This window comes from Lipotes vexillifer, unplaced genomic scaffold (assembly GCF_000442215.2).
Source record: "Lipotes vexillifer unplaced genomic scaffold, Lipotes_vexillifer_v1.1 scaffold1385, whole genome shotgun sequence".
NCBI classification, from domain to species: domain Eukaryota; kingdom Metazoa; phylum Chordata; class Mammalia; order Artiodactyla; family Lipotidae; genus Lipotes; species Lipotes vexillifer.
Genome location: NW_006792593.1, coordinates 432,392 through 458,648, shown reverse-complemented (window position 1 = coordinate 458,648; position 26,257 = coordinate 432,392). Strand labels below are relative to the sequence as shown.

Below are 26,257 nucleotides of genomic sequence, written 5' to 3'. Positions count from 1 at the left end.
ATCAACTTCTGAGAGTCCTGAACTGTTGTGTATAGTATTCTTCATACATGTCTGGTTCATTGTTGCATCCCCAGGATTTGATAGGAAACCTGGAATATAGACTGCACTTAATAAATATGGCTGAGTGACAAATTCAAATTTGGAAGTGGGTGCCACTTTTCATGTTGAAAGTAGCATAGTCTCAGTCATTAGATCCATAATTATTCAAAATGTATTAAATAACTTGGATTTTATATCTGATATTTCTAAGGAATTTTAGTTAATCTCTGCAAAATGCATGTCACTACCTACTCAATATATAGGTTACGATTGTATTTTCCATCTTTTTGCAAGGAATTAAGGTAAATGAGTTTAAATATGTGATATTCTTTGGCCAGAGCTTAGCAAATATTTTAATTGCTGCTTTTTACTAATTGCCTTTGACCTGAGCATGCTGGATCCTATGTTTGTGCACAGTGATGAAGGAGCAGAGAGTTGCTTTATTTTTTGTTTGTTTGTTTTGGTAAGAAAGAGTAAGTTCCTGAATGGGGTCTTAGCAGAAAATGGATTGACTACTCGGTAAAAACATGAATTCTATGAAACTTTTATTTTGCTCATTGAAGTCAATATTTTTGTTTTTGCTTTTGCTTTTTAGTGTAAAAATGGTTGCTGCTGCTTTGTATTGAGCAACTGGTGCATTAAATCACACCAGTGATGGGCATCTTGTATAGAATGAAGACTTACCCCCTCAGGAAGGGATTCTTATACTAACCAATTATTCATGTCATGGCATCAGTTACCAATTCATTCTCTAACAGCATTATAGTGAAGGACTCAGGGTAGCAGTCCATATTATAACCTTTTTGGTTACTTTGAAATACTCTTATCTGCTTCAGATAAATTAGTCTTGGTTCTATTTGGAGGAAAAAAATGGAGTTTATGGAATCTCAAGCTCATTCCCATCTTGTCATTCTATGATAAATCTTGTTGGTTACAAAGCCAATTGTCCTCTGGGGGCAAATATAAAATTGCTCTACAAATATATCTGAACCATGCATCTCTTGCTTCCAATAAATGTTTGCTTTTTAAACTCAGTCTCAATGTAGACATTTTTCAGAGATGCAAAGCAACCTATATGTGTTAGTTTTGTAAAAACTACCTCTATTCCTTATTCATTTAGTAATATACTTATACATTAAGTGGTAAAACTAGGGCATTAAAAAAAAAACCTTCATATTCTTTCTTAATCAGAGCCTTCAGTCTCAGCCAATATATTTGGAATTGATCCCTGTAAATTTTTTCGAACTCTGTATTTTTAACCTGTTTCTTTGATCTATCCTAACTGCTTTAGAAGAAAATGAGACTCTTGCTCTGACAACCACCTTACCAAATTAAAACAACAACAAGAACAACAGACCTCAGGCTTTGATTCTCTTTATGTAAATAAGAACACCAATTAGTAACTTTAACTGATATGGCTCAGTTGTAAGCCATGGCTAATGTGCTCTAAAATTACCATAGTTGGAGTTGAAGATATTGTAATTCTATAAATAAAAAGGAAATAGTCTTACCTATGCTGATTTTCTGATATCTGTGTAGGCAGTGCTTTGGTTTGGGACTGACAAATATATATATTTCTACCCTAGTTTCAATACCCTGGATGTGTGATTTATAATAATTTTTGTGGGAATTAACTTAAAATACTCTAAATTGCCTGGCATACATTTTTTTATATTTTACTCAGAAAACCATAGTTGTTATTGTTGTTCCCAATTGTTGCAGCCATTCTCTTCCACTATAGCCACAATGATTGCAACAAGAAACTATTAAAATGACGTGTGTTTTCTATTTTTGAAGTGGAGCAACTGTCACTAAGAATAATGTCTCTGAAATACAAAGTACAGTCAATGCTCTCAATAAATCTATAATCCAGTCATAACACAAGTAAATATCTGTATGTCAAGTGACACAGGAAACAACCAACACAGAGACTAAGAGATGGGAACTTTGTGAAGCTGAAGAGTAAGATAATAATAATAGCTAACATTGAGGACTCTCTCTATATTACCATACTTTAAAGACCCAAAGAAATAAAGCTGAAATATTAGTTCTCAATTTACAGAAATGGAAATTGAGGCTTAGGAAAGCTAACTGTCTTATCCAGAGTCCCTCAGTCACTGAGCAAGATTTGGAACACAGGGAGTCCAATTTAAGAGCTTATGTTCTTAATAATCACAAAATAGAACTTTTTTGGGGTTCAAGATTTTTAGGCAATAAAGATGGCTTCAAGAGCCAGAACAAAGCAATAGTATGCTTGAACATGTGTTATTGTGGGAACAGTGAAGTCTCATCCAGTGACAGGGGAGATTTTAGATTGGGTTACTCAAGATGGGAATGGTAGAAGTAGCCTGAAGACACCTTTGAATTCAGACAACAGAAGAATCTGTTCTAGCCTCAGTCAAAAATATGCACACAAGTATATACAGTTTCAGAAATTCTAATTGAAAGTATACAGAATTATTTTGTTTATCCAGTACTTTGACATCATCTTTCTCTTACTCAAAATTAGCTGAAAATATCCATCATTCACTATTATTCATTCAATATTGCCATAATAGTGCTAGAGCTTACTTATATAGAACCTAGATTTAGTAAAAACTGACCTATTATATTGATAACTGATAATCATAATGATTACTCTGAGGCAAAGTAATATAAACCTGTGGAAAAGATTTTATAACTTAGCAATGTGCTATTTTTTTAAAAAAAAACTGGTTTCCATTGGTAGCATATTGCATACAACTTGTAATAACACCATTTAAAACATACCATTTCCAGACACGTTAACTATAAATTTTTTTTGTTGTTGGGATGATAAGAGAGTTTGAGTGGAGAAGGAAGGTCCTTCATATTACTATTATTTTCTTGATATCATACAGTATAGTGGGTGATGTTAATGTAAATAGTATAGATGTAGAAAGTTCAGACAGGGGTTTTCAAAGAAATAATAACCTTGAGTTACACTCTGGATGCCCTCAAGATTTAATATAACCATATGTAAGTTGAAAATATACTAAATGTATATTTTAAGTGTATAGTGATTTCATTTTCATGAACTATTCTTGTATTGCCTTTTGACATCAGTGATTTTGGTTATATATAATCCAGGGTGAAGGACGGAGGGAGGGAGGGAGGGAGGACTGACTTCATAGGATTCAGTTTTATCCAAATAAGTTCTTTCCCTTTTTAATGTATGATTATCAAGATTCTTAGCACTTATTAATGCCTATGGTTTTATCATGTCATGTACTCTTGGTTTTTAAATGATAAATCTATGAAATTCAATAAAGCTTCCTTAGAGTCCTTCTATGCAGCACCTGTTATTTTTGATACTTGTATGGAGTTTTATATTTTCTGTAAATTATCAAGCCAAATTACATAAGCACATCTACTCATCTAAGATATTTCATAAAGAATAAAGATGGTTGGGCTTCCCTGGTGGCGCAGTGGTTGAGAGTCCGCCTGCCGATGCAGGAGACACGGGTTCGTGCCCCGGTCTGGGAAGATCCCACATGCCGCGGAGCGGCTGGGCTCCTTACTATATCTACTTGTTTTTGACTGGTGGTCATATAGGTTCAAACACATTCTAAAAAAAAAAAAAAAAAAAAAAAAAAAAAAGATGGTTACAATAGGATGGCTAATTTCCCAATATTAACAGCAGGATAGTCTCTGATTTTAGAGCACAAGAGCAAGATTATACTTTCCAGTAGGAAATAATTTGAAGGTATTTGCAGAACAGCTTTACTCTCTGTTTCAGTCTTTTAACAGCAATATATTAGATTATAACTGACTGATTCTTAATGCAAAAGCAAAATATGAAAATCTAACTTACATGTCAAAGCAAAGACAAGATGTTAAGAGAGGTTGAGAAGCTAAATTAATCATTTTATATTTATAATTAGAATGTGTCTGTACCTATAATACATGACAATATGCATACTTTTATATGAAAATAGTGATTATATCAGATCATGAGTTTGCTTTTCTTCCAGTGAAGGGGCTTCCCCTCATTGGCTTCACGTTATTTTCACTAATGAAGGAAGACATTATTGATGTCTTCAGAGAAACTTTCTTCAAAACCAACTCCTTGAAATTTGAAACTTATCTAATCAAAATATTCCACTTTAGAAGCAATACCCACTCATTTTATTACTATAAGCTTAATGGTTCTAGAGGAATTACATTTAATATTCCCTTTGAATCTGATTTTTCAAAATCAATTAATTCTTAATTCTAATTTCAGTTTTTCTGGGCCATTGATTCTTTTCCTCATTAGGCTCTTTTAATCACTTGACTTCCTCAAAAAGCAACAGTTGAAGTTTCTTAGAGAAAAGTTTCCTATGAAAAAAATTAAATGAATATGAATGTATCAACCTAAATATGCCTTCACGACTAATGCTTTTTTCTCTGCATTTTTTGTGCAAAGAAGTGTACACCAGGCAAACAAAATGAGTAACATCTCCAGTTCCTTCTGCACATATCTCTCCAACCATCACTAGCACTCTTGGAGCCACCTGGCACTTTATAAGAATATTAAATGCAATGTTAAATTTTGTACTGTGTCCTGCAGTGGGTGTGGTAATTTTTTCAAAACATTGAAACAGACTAGAAAAAAATTATTTTCACATACTGTCAAATGTGTGAATAACTATTTTCTTAAATGTTTGTTGTCCTGTACTTAATTTGGATAGAGTATGTGTGTGTGTGTGTGTGTGTGTGTGTAAATTTTTTTACTACCTTTTTGGGACTTATACTTACCCTTCTCATTTTTGTTATATTTCTCAAAAATATTTCTATATTCACAAACGTTCCTATTTTGAGAACATTATTTTACAAAGTTGTTTCTAGAGCCAGTGTTCCAGAGTCTGTCAAATTTAATCCAATAATCCATAAATTCACAAAGCTGCCTGAGATTTCGGGACAAATAATTATTCATCAGGCTTGAGGAGACTGACAAAGTCATTGCTAGGTGACTCAGAACACTCATTTACTCACTGATTCATTCTTTCAAAAGTTTGAGCATCTGCTATGAATTGAACAAGTGGTTTGGATCTTTGCATGATCTTGTGGAGTCAATTATCCGTGTTAATGACATTCAGAATCTGGAGCAGCCAAAACAATATTTCTCTTCCCTTCCTTCTTTCCCATAAGCACTTTCTTTTCTTATGTGTTGAGTCATAATAAGAAATGGAAATTTGTTTGTTGGTGACTTATTCCTTTAACTGATGAATGTCATTATCAATTTTTCTTTCTTCTCCCATAGTATATTGCTGATACCTCTATTAAAGTACTGGTTCTTATTCCCTCTATTCTCATCATATTTTTGTCACTAATTAGTTTTATATTGACCCTTTTCCACCAATTATAGTGAAAGCTCTCTGAAGGCAGGGTGTTTTTCAAATCCAATTTAGTTTTGGTACTTGGTGCTACACAAGGGTCTCAGATGAAATGGAGGCTTGCCAAAAAAGAGTCAAAGACATAACGAGAATGAATAATACCAAAAGTGTTCAAATAACTTCAAGAACACTTTCTTTGGAGGCCAAATTTCTATAACTATAATTTAAAAAATAAATATAACACTTGCCTTTTTCTAAGTCATTTCTCTGCTTTAGTATCATTTCAGTCTCTGTTGCCAGGAGGCTGGTGCCCAATATTTTTTCTCTCAAGGACTGTTCTCAAGAGAGAATCCCACAGATGTAGAGAACAAACGTATGGACACCAAGGGGGGGAAAGTGGCAGGTGGTGGTGGTGGTGGGATGAATTGGGAGATTGGGATTGACATATATACACTAATATGTATAAAATAGATAACTAATAAGAACCTGCTGTATAAAAAAATAAATAAAATAAAATTCAAAAATTAAAAAAAAAAAAAGAATCCCGCAGAGAACATGGAGGCAGTGTTGGAAGGGAATGCACTCTTGATAAGGATAATGTGTCACCATTCTAAAGTAGATGTAAAACTCAAGCAGGGGGTATATCCTTAACCATAAGAACAGGCCTCCAATTTTGTAAGTTTCAGCATTGACAAACTAGTGTGAATGTATTCTTGAGTCATAATACCGATTTGGTACCCTCAATTTTATATGAATTACCTAATTTTGTTGAGCAACCTTAAGATAATGTGATTATTGCTTTACATAAATTATTTCATGAAATCCTCAAGCAGTACTATAAGAAAGGGATTATCTCAAGTTTCTAGAAGAAACTGACATCAAAGAGATTAAGGAATTTGCCTGAGGCCACACAGTAAGTAAGTGAAGGACTCATATTAGCACATAGTTTTTGTTTTGTTTTGTTTTTACTCCAAATCTATGTTCTTTCTACTGATTTGCATGTTTTCTGGATTCAGACAATTTCTTTCTAAAAATTAGTTAGATGATGGGCTAGAAGTAAAGAGGAGTTGTTGGTGTTTATACCTATATTATTATTACTGTTGTTACTGTCACTATTATTATCATTTATTTTAAAAACATATACTCTATCTATCTATCTAAATATTTAATTCCCAGGATTGAGAACAACTGCATATGTAATACAAATGTGCACACAATGTAATGTGTAAAGAACCTTTTATAAAAATTATTGATGTGGTATATTTTCAGAGTAGTTTTTCCAAAAAGTTGCTTAGTTATCTATAAGCACCGTAAATATGAACAGCATTTGTGAACTCTCCCTATGGTCTGAAAGCTCAGAACCTAACTATATCAGAGTAGGCTAGGATATTCTGCAGTAACAAACAACCTCAACATCTAAGCAGCTGAACACAGCAGTTCATTTCTCACAGGTTGAAAATCCACTGTGATTCCCAATACCGTTCCAAGATTTTATATAGTGACAAAATGATCCTCAGCACTTCTTGTTGCCTTTTTTAGACACTGTGACGAGGGAAGAAATCACAAGGAGAGCTCAGCTCCACTGTTGTCAGAATGGATGTGTATTAATCAAAGGCCATTTGTTAGAACTATTCACAAGTCCTCACATAATTTCAGGGAGGCTAGGTAATGCAGTGAAGCATATAGACTATGTGGTTGACAGTACTGTCTCTGCCACAGTAACTGAACTAAAGGGACAAGTTCATTTGAGTTTAATTAGAATATGCAGGAGGGGAGTTGAGGTGCTGGAAGGCTGTGGATAGTAGTACAAGCAGTAGAATTTGAAATGTCCTATATAGCTTCACTCTCCTGAAGATACAGGTTTTCAGAAGATGCTTTTTTTCCTCCCCCCCCCAATAGGCTGCTATTTCTGTTCCTGTTTTCTTTCTTGAAAAATTATGTCTTGAAAATTTTAGAGTTATATCTATATTCGAGTGAAATGAAAGCAAGAAATTTCCTCCTTGCATTGGCAATATAGCCCAAGAAACACAGCGTACGTCAAATGGCAAGAACAGTGTATGTCAGACACAGGGGGATGAAAGTCAGGTTGTTTGACATTATTTCAGTGTGACTGCCTATGATAAAAAAGTTGAGTTAATTTGGATCTCCTATATAGTACCCATTAGATGAAAGGAATCTTACAATAAAAACCTCTGAATGCATGGAACGTTTGTGTTTTTTTCCTATCCTGGTTACTTTGGCACATACCTATGAAAATACACAGAAGCACATGATTCATCTAGGGAATTTGTTGTTAAGAGCAGCACCTCTAGGTAGTTTCCAGTATATAATGGTTAATGACAGTAAACTTTTATAAGTTTTCGTGAGAGTCACATGTGGAGAATCTTTGGCTAGTTTAAGGAGGAGCACCACTTTGAGCAACAAGAGGAAGCACATAATTTTTTTCAGTGTCAGGTACTAAAAATCGGTTGTTTTATCTATTAGCAATTAGTTTTCTCTGCTAAAGTTAGGTGTGTTTTATGGAATAGTCTATTCTAGGGGTTGTTCTCTTTTTACAAAGTCTTGCCTTACATTTATTCCTTAGTTTGCTTTTCTCTTGGTCCTCTATCCAAATTCTAATGTACGTCCAAATTGTTCAACCTAATTCTTAAGCAGTTATTCAATTCAGGTAGCTATTGAGTTATACAAAGCTTAACCAAAGAGGCCTCCTCACCTTGATGGCTGATAATCAATTGATGAAGAAAGCCAATATTTGTGTCATGTAAGAATATAAATATCATGTATAGTAACATGGAGGCTGAGAAAACATTTGATAGGAGCTGTTAAGTGATTGAAAGGCATAGTGGCACGTAAACGGAACTGTAAAGGATGGTGAGATTTTTCACAACTGGAGGTGGGAGCAAGGAGAAGTTTTTAGAGTTGTAACAAGGTAAGTAATTGTATAGATATGGGGAAATGTTTAGAGTGTGGGGAAGATTTTGATCTAATATAGGTCAACAAAGTCTGTATGAGAAGGCAAATCTTCTGGAAAGTATATGTTATAGCCTGTTCAGGAAGGATCTACAATTTTCATTCTAGAAGGTAAGTTCAGCCTGTCAGCAATGATTCTTGGACTATGGGTGATATGATCATGCCAGGCTCTGTGGAAATGAATTAAATATGGAAAAGAAATTTAATAAGGAAAACATTTAAGAGGTTATTGAAATTTCTTGTGAGAAATGATGAGAGGTGAAATCAAATCAATAACATAAAGGAAAGGGGATGAATGTCAAAGATGTTTGTGGGTGGATGTCCTTTCTGTTTACCATAGAAGGATGTGAAGAATTAAAAGAATTGTCGATTTAAGGATAAATAATTGGGTATTTTTGGTGGCTTTGTCAAAGATAAAGCTAAAAGCACAAATAGACTACATTTTGTGGTACATAAATTTATATTTATGTGGTACATATTTATTTATACATAAATAACTATGTATTTCAGAATATGGGTTTGGAAAAGAGAATTACTTCAATTCAGCAAGCAGACTGGACTTTGCTTTACCTGATTAGCCATGCTCAGTGAATCCTATTCCAGCAGGATGTAGTAAAAATCGTGTACGTGTGAGGTCAGATTTTTCTTGAACCAGAGGTCATCTAATCTCCTGTGTGCTCGATCTGATTCTCTTGTCCAAAACCTTATCTGACTGACAAAATTGATCTCCATTTTAGGCATACTTCTTCATATCTGAATGTTAGATGGTTTTTGAGCAATATTAAGACCAATTCACTTCTTGGTAACTTTTTTTGTGTAAATGGAAGTTATGAGTGAACATTTGGGGAGGGAATTGTCCAAAAGTCAGGGACTCATTTAGTGCTTAAGTGTATAGATCAGGCATAAGAGCGAACATCAGGGGAAACTTAGTTATATGAAAGTAACAACTCTTCTAGTTCTCTTCAATGCCCTAGCCAGTCATTAAAGGCAACTAGTATTAATAGTGAAGGGAAAACTTAAAAGCACCATTTGTTACAATTATTGGAAATCAGTGTATACCAGGATACCTAGACTCATGGCATATTAAAGTTGGTACTTATGTGTGATATTATCCTGTAATTTACTTGCAGATAGGATGGCCAATTTTATTTTTTCCATTTTGCTGCATTATGTCTACTTCTCTATATACAATGAACAGTAAGGGATGAGGTCATAAGTGTGACTTGTATTGATGAAAAAAATATAATATTTCAGCCTGAATATCAGACTTTTTTCCCTATTCTTATTTTATGAAGAATTTAAAACAAACTGAATCATTTTGAGAGAGAGCATTTCACTCCATATAGTGCATACAGTTCTCAGAGGATGGTATTTATGTTTGTTTGAATGGCAGTCAGCACTGTAGAAATTTAGTTAGAGGAATTGTAGGTCAAGGATCTTGGATGTGAATGACATTGGCAGCCTCAAGAGATGATCAGGGGATAAGTTTTTTTGAACTTTGCCAGTCAATTTTTAAAAGTCAGAAATCTTACAAAGAACCCTAAAGAAAGGTTTGTCAAATGCAGTTATATTCTAGAAAAATGGAAGCAATATAAAACAAGACAGAAAGCAAAAGACAAGTAAGGTGAACTTCAGGTCACAATTAGTGATAAAGAGGAACTTGTTTATGTTTTTATTTTTTTACTTTCTATTTTGAAATAATTTTAGATTTACTGAAAGAGTTGCCAAAATAGTTCAGAGAGGTCCTGTATGCTCTTCATCCAACCATCCCTAATGTTCATGGCTCTTATGATCTGGTATATTTATCAAAACTAAGAAATTAACATTGATACAATGCTATTAGCTAACTACAAACTTGTATTTCACAAGTGTTTTCAGTAATATCCTTTTTCTGACCCAGAATTCAGTATATGATACCATGATTCACTTGGTCATCATTCTCCGTCTCCTTCAACCTGTGATTGTTTTTCAGTCTTTCCTTATTTTTATTTGTATTTATTTATTTATTTATTTTTGCCTTGTCACTTTTAAAGCATACTGGTGTGGTAGAATGTCTCAGTGTGGGTTTATCTACTGTGTCTCATAATTAGACTGGGCTTGTGGATTTTGAGGAAGGATACCACAGAGACTAGTGACCTTCTTATATCATAATATCTACATGAACTGTTACTGTTAATTTTAGCCTTTATCACTTGGTTAAGATGGTATTTCCAGGTTTCTCCATAATAGGTTTTACATTCCTGGTATTATCTTTGAAGTCTTTTTAAAGATAGGTTGTGTATGTCCAGATCTTTGGCTGAAATACATATGGTGACGCTTTGAAGGTATATATGGTCTAGAAATGCATTTTACCAGACAACGAGGACTAGACTAACTGGTCACAGTGTTGCATTCCTTTTAATGCCAGAACTTACGTTTCAGTGATGTTTCACTGATTGAAATAATAATGGTTACCATTCATTGGTCATCTAACTAACTTTAATATGCCAAGCAACCCCAGAAGGTACACAACATTACCATCATTTTACTATGAGATATATGACCTTCAGAACTGTTTGAAACGAATGACTTAAAATACCACTGGTAAATCTAAGTTCAACATCTGATGCTTCCATAATTTCTCACCTTTTCTCATGAAGCAGTATTCATTTATTTATTTCAATGTTTAAAAAATTTTACTTTATTGAAATTCAGTTGATATATAATGTTTTGTTAATTTCTTCAGTATAGCAAAGTTATTTATATGAGACAATAACTCTGACCAAGATTGTTAGAGAGGAGAGGGGATTAGACTCCACATTCCACTCTCCTTGTAGGGTGTTGTTCTTTACTAAACAAAAAATAGAGAGCCAATGCTACAATCCACGGACTTTATTGCAACACGGGTTTAGATGTAAATTGGTTCCACCCTTTAAATGGATTCACGTAAGGTTTGGTATTCTTCAGCTTATTGAGAGTCAAGAGCCATTTGCAGTGGAGGCAATAATTGCATGGGCTTGATTATGGATTCTTGACACTTTAATTAGTTTAAGAACTAAACTAATTCTTAAGGACTACTCTTAAGCTCTTCTTTCCAGGACAGTAGCTTTCCTAATGGGTTGATTCTGTTCTGTTCTGGGAGGTTTTTCTCCATGGCCACAGTTTGAAACACCTGCTCTTACAATTACTTTTGCTGATACTTAATCTCTCTTGATGTAGTTACCTAGGGAGCTTCCCGTTATTAACAATAAACCTTTGTAGCTATGGTTAATTAATAAAGAGTCAACTTGATAGATAGCATTTTAGATAGTGGAAAAAATAAGTGCAAAGGCCCAGAAGCAAAAAAGAGCACAGCTTGTGTTGGAAACAAATAAACAATGCCTGTGTTGCTAGAGGGCAGAGGGATAAGTCAAGGGTACCTTTCGAGGAGATGAATGAGGAAAGCTTGGATGTGATTGTCCAGGGTTGTATTTTGATCCTTATGTCAAGGGCAGTGTCAGACATAAAAGTTAAGCCTGGGAATAATGTGTGTGTGTGTGTGTGTGTGTGTGTGTGTGTGTGTGTGTGTGTGTTTTAAGGATCATTCTAATGCTTGTGTAAAAAATGAATTTTCAGTTTTTAGAATAGTGCTGGGACTTGAGTTGAGTCTTTTGCAAATAAACACAGAAAATAATGGCACATGGACTAGTATGTTAGCAATAAAGGTCGAAGAAACTCTATGGATTAAAGAGATAATTAAGATTTGAAGTTCCTAGGACTGTTAGTCAAATAGCCATGGGAATTGAAGGGAAATGGGGTTAAAACATGATTTCAAGTTTCTAGTTGGTAAAATGGAATGGAAGGTAATGACTTTAATGGGGACATGGATCGCTGAAGTACAAGGATTCTTAAGGAGGATTAAAAACTCATATTTAAACATGTTGAATTTGAGTTGCCTGCCTGGGAAATTTAAGAAAGAAGATGAATTTGACTTGTTACATTTACAAGTCAAAGCAATGGAGATAAATGGTGAAAAAACATAGACTTAAATAACTGTCATCTTAATTAGGTTATTAAGTATTAATCATAAATAGTAAAATCAAATTAAAATCTTAGAATTCTAAATTCTGTATTTTAGGTATCAGAAGGTAAAAATCTAGGTAAAATAAAATTATTAAACTAAAATTTAAAAAATTATGAACCAGATTAAGTCTGGTTTTTAATATCTTCCATGAAACAATGCAGTGTTTCTCAGGAAATAGTGCAGATTGTACATCAGTTTTAGTCTAGGAATATTTGTGCCCTGAAAAAGGAAAAACACATGCAGAGTTCAAAAGTGTCTAAAAATAAAACAAAACAATATAAAATTTTTTAGGATTATAATTAAACAGTAAGGGGCACAAGTTCATTTGGATTAATAGCTAACTAGATAGAAAATAGATATTTGGCTATTTGATTATAAATTAAAGAAATAGTCTTTCATAAAAACTAAAACTGAATCTTAATACAAAAATATACGATTAAGGCAAAAATTTTAAACTACTAAAAGGAATAAAGGTAAAAATAAGTTAATTCTTAAAGGGATGCAAATATAATTTCTTTTCATTAGTTTGCTCATATTTGGCCTTTTTATATCTTTCATTCTCTTGAAAGCACAATGAAATGCCTTGACATCTTCTGGGCTTAATAAGATGTATACACCAAAACCCACATTGCCAGTAATATTTCTCATATTTCATAATGCAATGTTTTAATCATAAAGGAATAATAGGATGAAGGAAAATATACTCTTATATAGGATGTGATGATTCATTAATTCCAACATACCAATGATTTGTATAAATCAAGGTGAATGAATATAAACTACATAAACTAATAGAGGTTAAAGAGAATTTACAGTAACTCACTTGGTGTCTAATGAATTTTTAATTCATGCAAGTTTTTTTTAAATTTTTTTATACAGCAGGTTCTTATTAGTTATCTATTTTATAGCAAGTTTTAATAGAAGGAAAATAGCAAAGGCATTTCAAAATTTATGTTGAGATACACTCAGTTTAAATTAATTCATTGCCCCACTGGAGCAGAAAACAGTAGCCTTTATGAATATTAGGAATATTGTCTGATGGGTAGTATCATATATGTTACATTTGACTTCTGCTACATTGTGTAGCAGGATGGAAATAAAATGAATTCAGATCCTACATAAAATGACTGTAACTATATATACAATGGCTATTTTGATGTAACTTAAAGTGAAGCACTGTATTTTGTTTGATGATATCTTAATTTGTGTCATAGTTTGTTTTGCTCTATGCTAAAGTTCATTTGAAAGAAAAGAAATAATTGGGTATCTTATACAAACATGAATATAAAGTTGGGAAAAAGATATTTTTTCTTAACAAATTATTGGCATTAGTTTGGATATTTTAAATACTATGTAAATAATGAGCATGCTAGCCTATTTATTGATGTTGGTTTGAATATTTTATATGCTTTCTGTACTAATACTGATTGTTTTGTAGTTGAAATATTTGAGACTGTACTTCAATAATATTTGTTAAATTAAATTGAGTTGCTATTGCCATAGATGTGAAATAGGTTTTGCCAAAAACACTGGCTTTTCATTGGTTATATTTCATAAATTCTACTCATTAAGTTTTGTTAATGTAAGGATTATTCTACTTTTGAGGAAAATTGCAGAAATGCATTTGTTTTTAGATATTTTAAAGGAATAGCTAAGAATACTTATTAAGAAGTAAAGCTAGATTTTTTCCTTCTTTTTCTTTAATATTGTTAATTATTTCTTTCCTTCTGTGTATGCATATTCTATATTCATCTTTAAATTCATGATATTGATTGAATACCTGCTAGGTTCACATCACTTGTTTAGGTGAAAAGAAAAAAAAGATTTGTAAAGTATGGAAAATTATTTACCTGCCCTTATGCACTCAATTTGCAAGGTTGTATCTTATAAACTGTAAATCTTACTATTCATTTCTTTATTCCTTCATTGTGTGCTGAATGAACAAGCAGGGCCAAAAATGGAGCTAACTTCTGAAAAAGTTTATGTATTTCTTTTTCCCATACACTGTTTCATTTTGTAGCCCCTCCTCTATCAAATCGTACAACCGTTCTCTAGTACCTATTTCCTTTTAGGTCTCAAATATCATTACATATTTGTCCCACTCAAATTACCTTTCCAAGCTTATGTCTAATACTCTTTTAAATAGAAATATTTTTCATCAAAATTTGTGACCTTGCTTAGATTTAAAATGTGCCTGTCCATGGACAGTGGCTCTCAGAGCCCTTTAAGACCCACATCATTGAAGTAATCTTCCCATCAAGAAGTCATCTCCTCCCTCTCTGAACTGCCTCAGTTCTTCCAGGCTGTCATCTTAAGATGCTTGAATTACAACTATTCATGTACTTACTCATAGAAAATTAGAGTTTACAGAAATATTAGAGACTTTCTGGTGCAATACCCTCACTTTGCAGATGTGGAAACTTACATTTGCAGAGGAAGAGTGACTTTGAAATAGTAGGTTAGAAATTTGCTTTATCTAACCATCTATGTAAAGAATAAAACCTTTAAACTCAAGGCACGTTTGCTGCCGATACCTGACATATGTTAGTGACACAGGGCTTCATCAACTCTCAAAATGGTCCCACGTTACAAGGACAGTAGTGGGGCCACACCTTCTCAGTCAGTTCATGTTTGCATTTCTTTGAGACACAATGCATTTTAACATTATTAATCAGAGAAGATTTCTTACTTCCTTTGCAAAATGAGAGAATAATGCCACATTTCTCTCAGAGCTCAACGTAAATATGTATGGTTCTCTTACTCTAAGAAAAAAGCCCTAAAAGCATGAGTTTTATGGATAGTACACATAAGTACATTAATTCTTCTTAACACCAGGAGATTTTTAAGGTACTACAAATACGGCATTACTCTATTAAACAACTCATTCATGCTTTACTTAGAAACCAGAATCCCTGGCTGATGAATTCATTTTAACTTCTAATGTATATGCTCCCTCTATGTAAGGGAATGTTATATTCATTTTTAAATCCTCAATTTAATTGTAACACTATTGCTTTTAAAAATTCAGATATCAGTAAATTGTGTAGTAAATATACATTAGATGACATAGGACAACAAATTGAATATTAAAAGAGATAATATATAATTTTTAGATCTATACGTACACATAATACAGTATAGTATGCAATGATTATGCACAATGACTGATTTTGAGTGGATAGATGTATCCTCATGAGATACTGTAAATTATTGGAAGAACTGATCAGCTTTCATTTAATTAAATACTCTTAAAAACAATAAAATATTTCAGTAACTCTGAAAGGCATAGAACACTATTTCCATGTTCCAGGAATGTAGGGGGACCATGAAGTGTTGAAAGGCGTTGAGTGAGAGTGTTACAGGAGGCCAGGAAATGAATGGTGAATGTATATACTTGGCTGGTATGAGAGTGTGCAGATCTGTAGACTGTGTTTATGAAATCACAGATGTTTGGAGCTGAAAGGCTTTCAGCTTTTTACCAATAAGTATGATGTTAACTGTGGGCTTGTTGTAAATAGCCCTTATCATGTTACGATACGTTCCCTCTCTACACACTTTGAGAGTGTTTATCATGAGTGTGTGTTGAATTTTGTCAGTGCTTTTTCTGCATCTATTGAGATGATCTCGTGATTTTTCTTATCCTTCATTTTGTTAATGTAGTGTATCACATTGATTTGTGAGTGTTGAATAATCCCTGGAATAAATCCAACTTGATCATGGTGTATGATCCTTTTTATGTATTGTTGGATTCAGTTTGCTATTTTGTTGAGGATTTTTGCGTCTATATTCATTAAAGATATTGGCCTGTAATTTTCTTTATTTGTAGTGCCTTTGTCTGGTTTTGTTGTCAGGGTAATTGTGCCATCATGGAATTAATTTGAGAGTGTTCCATCCTCTTCAGTTTGGGGGGAATATTTTGAAAAGGATAGGTATTAGTTCTTTTTTGTATGTTTGGTTGAATTCCCCTGTGAAGCCATCTGGTCCTGGACTTATGTTTGTTGAAAGGGTTTTTTTTAATTACAAATTTAATTTCACTGCTAGTAATCAGTCTGTTCAAATTATCTGTTTCTTCTTGATTCAGTATTGGCAAGTTGTATGTTTCTAGAAATTTGTCCATTGCTTCTAGGTTGTCCAATTTGTTAGGATAAAATTTCATAGTATTCGCTTATGATTTTTTTTGTATCTCTGTGGTATCAGTTGCTATTTCTCCTCTTTCATTCCTTATTTTGTTTATTTGGGTCCTCTTTTTTTCCTTGGTGAGCCTGACTAAAGGTTTATCAATTTTATTTATTTTTTCAAAAATCCAGCTCTTGGTTTCATTGATCTTTTCTATTTTTTTTTGATCTCTGTTTTATTTCTTTCCTCTCTGAACTTTATTATTCCCTTCCACCTGCTGATTTTGGGCTATGTTTGTTCTTCTTTTTCTAATTCCTTTAGGACATAGGTTAGGTTGTTTAAGATTTTTCTCGTTTCTTGAGGAAGGCCTTTATCACTATGAAGTTCTTTCTTTGAACTGCTTTTGCTGCATCCCATAGATTTTGGAGTGTTTTGTTTCCAGTTTTGGTTGTCTAGAGGTATTTTCTAATTTCCTTTTTGATTACTTCATTGACCCATTTGTTCTTTAGTAGCATGTTGTTTAGTCTCCACATGTTTGTTATTTTCCCATTTTTCTTTCTGTAGTTGATTTCTAGCTTCATACTTCTGTAGTCAGAAAAAAATGCTTGATATAATTTCTATCTTTTTAAATTTGTTGAAACTTACTTTGTGGCCCATGATGTGATCTGTCCTGGAGAATGTTTCATGTGCACTTGAAACAAATGTGTATTCTGTTGTTTTTGAATGGAATGTCCTATAGATATCTGTTAGGTCCAACTGGTCTATTGTGTCATTTAAGACCACTGTTGCCTTATTGATTTTCTGTCTGGATGATCTGTTTATTGATGTAAGTGGGCTGTTAAAGTCCCTTACTATTATTGTATTATTGTCAATTTCTCCCGTTATGTCTGTTAGTATTCACTCTATATATTTAGATGCTCTGGTGTTGGGTGCATATATATTAACAAGTGTAATATTCTCCTCTTGTATTGAGCTCTCTATTATTGTATAATGCCCTTCTTTATCTTTGACTTTACTTTTAAGTCTATTTTGTCTTATATGAGTATTGCTACCCCCACTTTCTTGTTGTTTCCCTTTACATAAAATAATTTTTCCCTACCCTCACTTTCAGTCTGTGTGTGTCTTTAGCGCTGAAGTGAGCAGGACTTGTAAGCAGCATATAGAGGGGTCTTGTGTGCGTTTTTTTTTTTTAATCCAATCTGCCACCCTATGTTTTTTGATTGGAACATTTTGTTCACTGACATTTAAAGTAATCGTTGGTAGTTATGTACTTATTGCCATTTTATTACTTGTTTTCTGGTTGTTTCTGTAGTTCTTTCCTGTTCGTTTCTTCTTTTTTGTTTTTTCTTTGTGGTTTGATTCTGTGGTAGTGTGCTTGTGATCCTTTCTTTTTAGTTTTTGTGAATCTATTATAGGTCTTTAATTTGTGGATACCATGGGGTTCATGTGTGTTGACCTATAACTACATCTACTTGTTTTAAACTGGTAGACATTTAAGTTCAAACACATTCTAAAAGATCTATATTTTTTACTTCCCTACCCCACATTCCGTGTTTTTGATGTCATATTTTACATCTTCATGCTTATCTTTTTTTTTTTTTTTTTTTTTTTTTTTTGCGTTATGCGGGCCTCTCACTGTTGTGGCCTCTCCTGTTGCAGAGCACAGGCTCCGGATGCGCAGACTCAGCGGCCATGGCTCACGGGGCCCAGCCGCTCCGCGGCATGTGGGATCTTCCTGGACCAGGGCACGAACCCATGTCCCTTGCATCGGCAGGCAGACTCTCAACCACTGCGCCACCAGGGAAGCCCCCATGCTTATCTTTTTACTGTTTATTTTAGTTATAGTTGCTTTTACAATTTTTAAAATCTGTGTCCTGGCTTATTAAATGATCTTCAATCTTTACTATATAATAGCCTCTCCTGTTGGAATTTTCCCTTTCCTATACATTCTTGCTTCTTTTCTATTTAGGGAAGTACCTTTGATACTTCTTTCAGGGTAGGTTTATTATTGCTGAGTTCTTTCAGTTTTTGCTTGTCTGATAAACTATTTATCTCTCCTCCTATTCTAAATGATAATCTTGCTGGGTTGCAGATTTTTCCCTTCCAGGACTTTAAATATATCCTGCCACTCGCTTCTGACCTGTAAGGTTTCTGCAGAGAAATCAGTTGATAGCCTAATGGGGTCCCCTTGTATATGACTCTTTGTTTCTCTCTTGCTGCCTGTAGAATTCTCTCTTTGTCTTTAACTTTTGCTATTTTAATTATATGTCTTGGTGTGGGTTTCTTTGTGTTCATCTTGTTTGGTACTCTCTGTGCTTGTTTTACCTGGATATCTGTGTCTTCCTTGAAGTTTTGTAAGTTCAGCCATAATTTCCTCAAATACATTTTCAATCCCCTTCTCTCTCTCTTCTCTTTCTGGGACTCCTACAAGTGAATGTTGCTATGCTGACTTTTATCCCAGAGATCTCTGAGGCTGTTGTCATTTTTCAAAATTTGCTTTTCTTTTTGCTGTTCTGATTGGGTGATCCATTATCCTATCTTCCAGGCACTTAAGGCATTCTCCTGTATCACTTAGTGTGCTTTTCATTCCTTCTAGTATGTTTTTTATTTCTGCTATTGAATTATTCATTTTTGATTGGGTCTTCTTTAATATTTTCTATTTCCTTGTTAACATGTTCACTGTGTATATCAATTCTTTTCCCTAATTCAGTTAAACATTTTTGTTACCAATGCTTTGAATTCTTTATCTGGTAAATTGTTTATTTCTGTTTCATTATTTTTTAGGGGTTTTCTCTTGCTCTTTCATTTGAGAATTGTTTCTCTGCCTTTTCGTCTTGCTTAACTTTCTTTGCCTCTATGAATTTAGGTGAAATATTTGATCTTGTGATCTTGAAGGGGTGATCTTATGTGGGCACATCCTAATACAGACTTCATGTTTCTAATGCCTTTAGAGGGGAAGCTGGATTTGTTATGGATACAAGTCACTTCTTTCCTCAGAGTGTGCTGACAGCTCTCACCTTGGTAGAGGGTCGGGCTGCAGGTGGAGGGACTAGGGCTGATGCTTGGTGTGAGGCAGGACTGCTCAGTGGCCATCACTGCCCTTAGGGGGTGGGGTCTGATCCCAAGTTGCTGGAGCAGAAACCCTGAGGTCAGGCCTAAGCTGGCTCTGTCCCTTTAAGTGTGTGTGTTTTCCCTTTCCCCACATAAAGACCTTTGATCCAAAGACGGGGAGTGCTGATGCAAGTGGGGCTTGTGTGGGCTCTTGGCTTGTGTCCACTGCAGACAGTTCTGATGAACTGCCTGTGCAGGCATCCACAACTCTGCACAGATGCAACCTCTGGTGTAAGTCCCCTTCGTTCCTCATAGCTGATCACTACCTTCAGCCTCTGCTGCCCCCATCCTGGTGTGGAATCTCTGCAGTGCAGGTGGCCTGTTGCAATGTATCAGGGGTGTGCTGTGGTTGAGTGTCTAGTATCAGAAATCTGGGCTGCTTCAGTGGAGCTGTTACCTGAAAAGTGGGTTTGCCTCTTGGTGGGTGTCAAGCCAAACGACACAACCAAGCCAAAGATTGGGAGAAGGAAGGATTTATTACTTGCAGCAAGTAAAGGGAACACCAGGGGTCTTTCCCAAGGGAGTGTCTCCCAAACAGCAAAATCTGGGTAGTTTTAAGCCAAGGGCATATTCATGAAGTGGCTCGGGTGGTTGACAGAGTCCAAGCTTTAGGTGACTGAAGTCACAAGGGTCAGAAAATGTCGACATCATCCCTTAGGTTCCAGTCGATTTGCTGGTTGAGCACTTCAGGCTAATCTTTACCACTGAACGAGAACTGGGAGTTTTTACAACTGATAGTTTTATCTTTGCTATTGTTATTTCTCTTGCCTGATAATTGTAATTTGTTTCTACATTTTTTTGTTCCCTTAAGATCATTTATTATTGAGACCAGTTCAAGGGTAAGCATTGTGGCTAGGCTTAGATCACAAAATGGCTTAGGCCAAAAATGGCTTCTCTTATGTCAAGAAAGTCATGTCTGTTTTTTTTCTCCAGTGACACCCCCCTGCCCTATCGGCTTACAGAGCTGTTTGAGTAAGGGCCAATGATAGCTGCTGCTCCATCCCCCAGGATCTGCCCCAGAACTGGGTTGCCTCTGTGTCCCACAGTCGATTATTTTCCTTGGTCTTGGCTGCCCCAGATCCAGTGCCTCAGTGTGACACAGAGTGAGCAGGTCTAGAGCATTTGCTTGGCTTGGGCTGGGGCAAGCCAGGAGGCAGTCACAGGAAACCCTGCCACCACTAGAGCAGATCTCTCTCCACCTTGCCTCAGGGGCAAGTCTGTGTTTGTGTACTCCTCATGAGCAGAGTCCGGGCTTCCCCTTCTATTAGTCCCAGTGATCCTCTAACCAGATAAGGGGGCTGTCTCCCCCACATAGGACCCTGTGCTTGGAGTTTCCAATCTTTGGCTTGAACTGCTCACTTCCCAGGCAGATGTCCACCCCTGTAATCTCCCTCTTCCTCTGAGTCCCCACCCAGAGGCACAATTCCTGACCTGAGGGCTTTTCTTCTCTTCCTGCCCAACTATGTGTGCATCTTTCTTATAGCCTTGGTTGTGCAGGGGTCCTTCTGCCAGTTTGTTTTCAGTGAGAATTGTTCCATACGTAGATGTATTTTGATGTGTTCGGGGGATGGAGGTTGAGGTGAGTTCCATGTCCTATTACTCTGCCATCTTGATCTGTAACCGACAGGTATTGTTATTTTCGAATTCACTCTACAAGTTTTACCTAAACATTTAGCCCATTTGCATTTAAACCAATTACTTATTAATTTGGGTTTATATATAGTATCTTAGGATTTGTTTATTCTTTGTCCCACTGGGTTTTTTCCCCTCTTTTTCTCTCTGTGTTGTCTTCTCCATGGATTGTGAGTTTTAATTTTCATCTTGTTACTATTTTTTTCATAGTTGTGAGTACTGAGTTAACAAAACTTTCTTTTTATATGGGAAATTGACCTTGAGTTAACTTTCACTTAGCTGTTTTATCACTTAGCAGAGCCCTATGATAGCAGTATTTCAGTTGTCAGACTATTTAGTAAACCTCCGGCAACTGGACTAGGGTTTGGGGAAGATGGATTAATTTATAAATATCAGGTTGGAAGACAGAGCTTCGATTTTCCTTGTGTGCTGAATTACTTGTAAAGAGGGTTTTTTGTTTGCTTTGTTTTGTTTTGTGTTTTTGCAGGGATATGGAATTATGCCCAAGGCTTCTTATATGGAGCCTACAGCCTCTGAGATAAAGTTGTTTCCACTCCAATGTGTTGCCTCAAACCTAAGTCTTCACTTGGTAGGCCAAAGAATTGTCCCTGAATTTTTGCAAAAATTCCCACCAAGGAGGCACTATTGATGCTGCCCATTGGTATCTTTAGTCTTCTGTCATCTATCTTCCTTTACAGCTGAGTAAACTGAGCTAGGTATAGTCTATTCACATCTAGGGTGTAAAAGGTCTTGCTAATGGTATTCTAGCAGAATGCATACTGTCATGGTTACCCCATATATTATAATATGCATCCTTGACTTATAATAATGTAATGACACCATTTATCAGATGGCCTTGGAACATTTTAACTCCGTTTACCCTGACTTTCTCTTTTGGCTATTTTTGCCATGCATTAAATTATGCATATATTTTAAACATTGTTATATTTGTTATTTTTAGTATTTTCTTTGCTCTTTATTTACTTTCCTGCATTTGTATACCTCACTCTGGGATCATTGCTCATCTGTGTGAAGACATTGATTTAGTATTTGTGTAGTATCAGGTTTCTGGTAGTGAATTATCTCAGTTTTTAATCATCTAAAAATATTTTTATTTAGTTTTTACTTTTCAAGGATATTTTTACTGGCTTTGAATTCCATACTTGCAGTGATTTTATTTCAGCGTTACAAAGCTGTTACTCCATTGTTTACTAGATTTGATTATTACTCTTAAAAGTCTATTTTTGCAAGATAGTATGGTGTTTGTCTGAAGCAAGATAATTCTTCATTAACCATATGTGAAAGTGGAAATCTGTACTCAATGATGTGTGACTTTTAAGCAAAGTCTTGTTTTTTTTTTTTTTCTTTACTTTGCCACTTAAGTTTATAGTTGACTGCAAAAGTCCCTGACTAAGGGGGAAACAAAACAAAAGGGGCCACTAGCATATTCTTTGCCTTGCTACAGCTATTTCAAATAATGGGAATTTGTGCTAAATCATTTGTATTAGGTCTTTTATGGCTCTGAACTGCCAAATTCATACATTGGATCTATCACTTATTAGTTTTATGACACTGATCAACTTACTAAATGTCTCTATGTCTCAGTTTACTCATATTAATTAGGGATAATAATAGTTTTTACATCTTATTGTTTTTATGATAAATGATTCAATCTATGTTGTTAACTATTTTGATGATGATGATGTTATAACTAAAATATTAACTGCTGTTGATATTATATATAGAAAACTAAAGTTAATATTATCCTGTAGAAAATAGTTATATATTGTTATATAGTTATATATCCCTATACTAAGTGCAGGTGTTAATACTAGCACAGGTGTTACAGCAGCTAATTTCTGTAGATAATTTTTCTAATACACTCATAGATATAATATATACTTTCACCCTAACCAAAGTTTTATGTTAATATTTCCATTTATCATTTAATAGTTTATACCTATTTCTGGTATGGTACAGGATTACTTTTTAAAAATATTACTGTTGTATTGATTATTAATTCTATATATCTAGGAGAAGAAACCTTATGCACTTGAAATTTTTATCATAAATTAAAAACACCTAGTTTTGCATTCTTCGTATATATTCCTAACAACATTTCTGTTATGTTGTTCAGCTGTTTTCTTCATTCAGTAGTAGTTGTTTAAGAAGTACTAAGTTATGAATTACATTCTTTGATATCTTTGTGAAGTTCTGTGGTATGAGAATATCAATTCACTGCAGTAGTTATGCAATTTCTATACATTGAGCATGAAGTAGCAGCTCTAATTAGCAGATTTTCATAGTCAAAACTTATTTCTCTACCAACATTTCTAATTCAAAATGCAAGCTGCTTGTTTGCAAACAGAGAAATTGGAACTTGCCAATTATGTTAATCATCATTATAAAAATCTCTTGAATGTCTCACATACTAAAGAACAATTGAAAATTCACTTTTTTATGTGCACAGCTATTTTTATGTGTACAATTATTTATCTGTCACATTTCTTATCATTTTGATTGAATTACAAAGGCATTTTTTTAAAAAAGCCATTCTTTTCAGTCAATTAATATATATTATTAATTTTTAAGAGATTTAGCTGGGTTTTGCCCCAGTCAAATTACTTTAAGATTCCTATAGATGTATAGAAATTATGGATTATTCTACAGAAGCTTGGATTACTCTTTGCCATCCTCTATCTATAATGTCTTGCCTAGAAATATGACAGTCATAACTTAAACCTTTAAGATGTTTTAAGTCACTGATTTAGTGCAATACTGTGAAAGTTTTTGATTGTTATTCTTTCTTTAAAATTTTATTTATATATTTATTCATTTATTTATTTATTTGGCTGCGTCTGGTCTTAGTTGTGGCATGTGGGATCTTCACTGCGGCATGCAGGATCTTTATTGCAGCGTGCAGGCTCCAGGGAGAAGGGGCTCAGTAGCTGGGGTGCTCAGGCTCTCTTTTGTGGCACGTGAGCTGTAGCGCACGCAGGCTTAATTGCCCTGTGGCATGTGGAATCTTAATTCCCAGACTAGGGATCGAACCTGCATCCCCTGCATTGGAAGGCAGATTTTTAACCACTGGACCACAAGAGAAGTCCCAGATTGTTATTCTTTTCTAAAAGGCCAGAATAACATAATAATATATTAATTGTCAGCACTAATGATATTACCTTAATATTTGTTACACATTAAATATCAATGGAAAATAGATTACCTTTGTTTTCTCATTATACCAAATTAGTTTTATAGCTAAGTCTTATTGTCTGTCTTTTAAAAAGTATCTTTGACAAAGGTAAATGTATACATGCAGTACAATGTGACTTTTAATTAGCACAATGCCAGTATTAATTCTTTAAATCAAAGTAAGTTATTAAATATATGAATGCTATGGATACTCTCATCTTTTTCAGTATTTGCTGCTTTCGTAAAAGGAAACATACTTAGAAAAATAATGCAAGTTTGAAATGAAACATTTTATATATTTCTTCCTATTTCTTTGTTTAAAAATACTTTTTTCTACCTTTCAGAAATTTCTATAATCATTAGATTACTCTGAGTGATCTTTAAGTGCTAGTATCAATAAAGTAAGCTTATTGTATAGAATTTTATTTTCCTTTTTTTTTTTTTTTTTTTTTTTGCGGTATGCGGGCCTCTCACCGCTGCGGCCTCTCCCGTTGCGGAGCACAGACTCCGGACGCGCAGGCTCAGCGGCCATGGCTCACGGGCCCAGCCGCTCCGCGGCATGTGGGATCTTCCCGGACCGGGGCACGAATCCGTATCCCCTGCATCGGCAGGCGGACTCTCAACCACTGCGCCACCAGGGAAGCCCTAGAATTTTAAATTATAGAATTTTCAATTATATATACCATTTTCAGGGAAATTCAGGAAGCTAGTATATCATTCAGTGTATGCTTTGAAAGGATATTAGTATTATAATAGTAATAATTTCATGCTACCCATAACATAAATGAAGTAATGTATGCTGGTTTCAGTGTATTATGTATTTGCTACGATAGGGATAAAACTAGTCCTTAGTACATTTAGAATTCTGATTTACAGGCCCATGGAAAATGCAATATTATTTTCCTCTTCTTAAAGTAGTAATAATCAGCCCTATGCCCCATCACTTGTGAAAAACTCAGAAGGGGGTTTAGAAACTGGTGCACATTTTATTGAAGAGACATGTGGATGTACAATCCTTTTATCTGGAGATCCCAGAGAGTTTGACCTCAGTTTTGCAGTTTCTGTGTGTCTAGAATGGTATCCCTCAAAAAAGCTCTAAGGTCATTGCAAACATGATTCACTGTGAATGACAATAAGTAAAGCCAAAGACTGACTGTTATTTGAAGAACTTATGGCAAGAAAAATAAGCAAGGATTGTAGGTTAGTTAAAATTCCAAAGAAATAGCAGGTCTAGGCGTATAAAACGTGACAATTCCTTATTATCTATTAAGGCATTTCCAAAATATTTCTATAGGTTGAGAACTAGGTAGAGGTTGAAAAAGAAAAGTTAGATATATCATTCTAGAAATTAGAGAATATACTTCTAGAACTCTATGATTTTAATAAACTATAACCTTGGAGTAACACAAATATGTTACTCTTGTACTATTGGCATATTGTCAACCCTAAAAGGTTCTTCAATTCTACTGTGCTGTAGTTTCTCCATTTGTAAAATGTCAGTCTCTCATATAACTCTAAAACACACCCACTGTGTGACACAGTTTGTAGTAGACATATAAATGTAGATAGATAATAAAGAAAAATCAGATCTTAAGAAGTGAGAAAAAAATTTTGGGTCTCTTGAGGGTTTCTGTGTGTGTATTAAGCAAAGGAAGTTCAGGAAGAAATGTAAGTACAACTTTTTAAAATATTTAATGTTACATGGTAGCTTCCTATAGATATAAAGTGATGTTTTTATCAACAATTAATGTTTTAGTGTTAAATATCCTCATCTTGCTTATGGAACAGAAGTGAAAAAAATAGGAAATTTGCCACTCTT

The 26,257-nt window shown here is 34.5% G+C and overlaps 1 pseudogene; it reads left to right on the top strand.

The window, feature by feature from the left end:
• The first annotated feature begins 21,181 nt into the window (after positions 1-21,181).
• The window catches only part of LOC103070500 (peptidyl-prolyl cis-trans isomerase A pseudogene), a 39,241-nt pseudogene continuing 34,165 nt past the window's right edge, over positions 21,182-26,257 (top strand).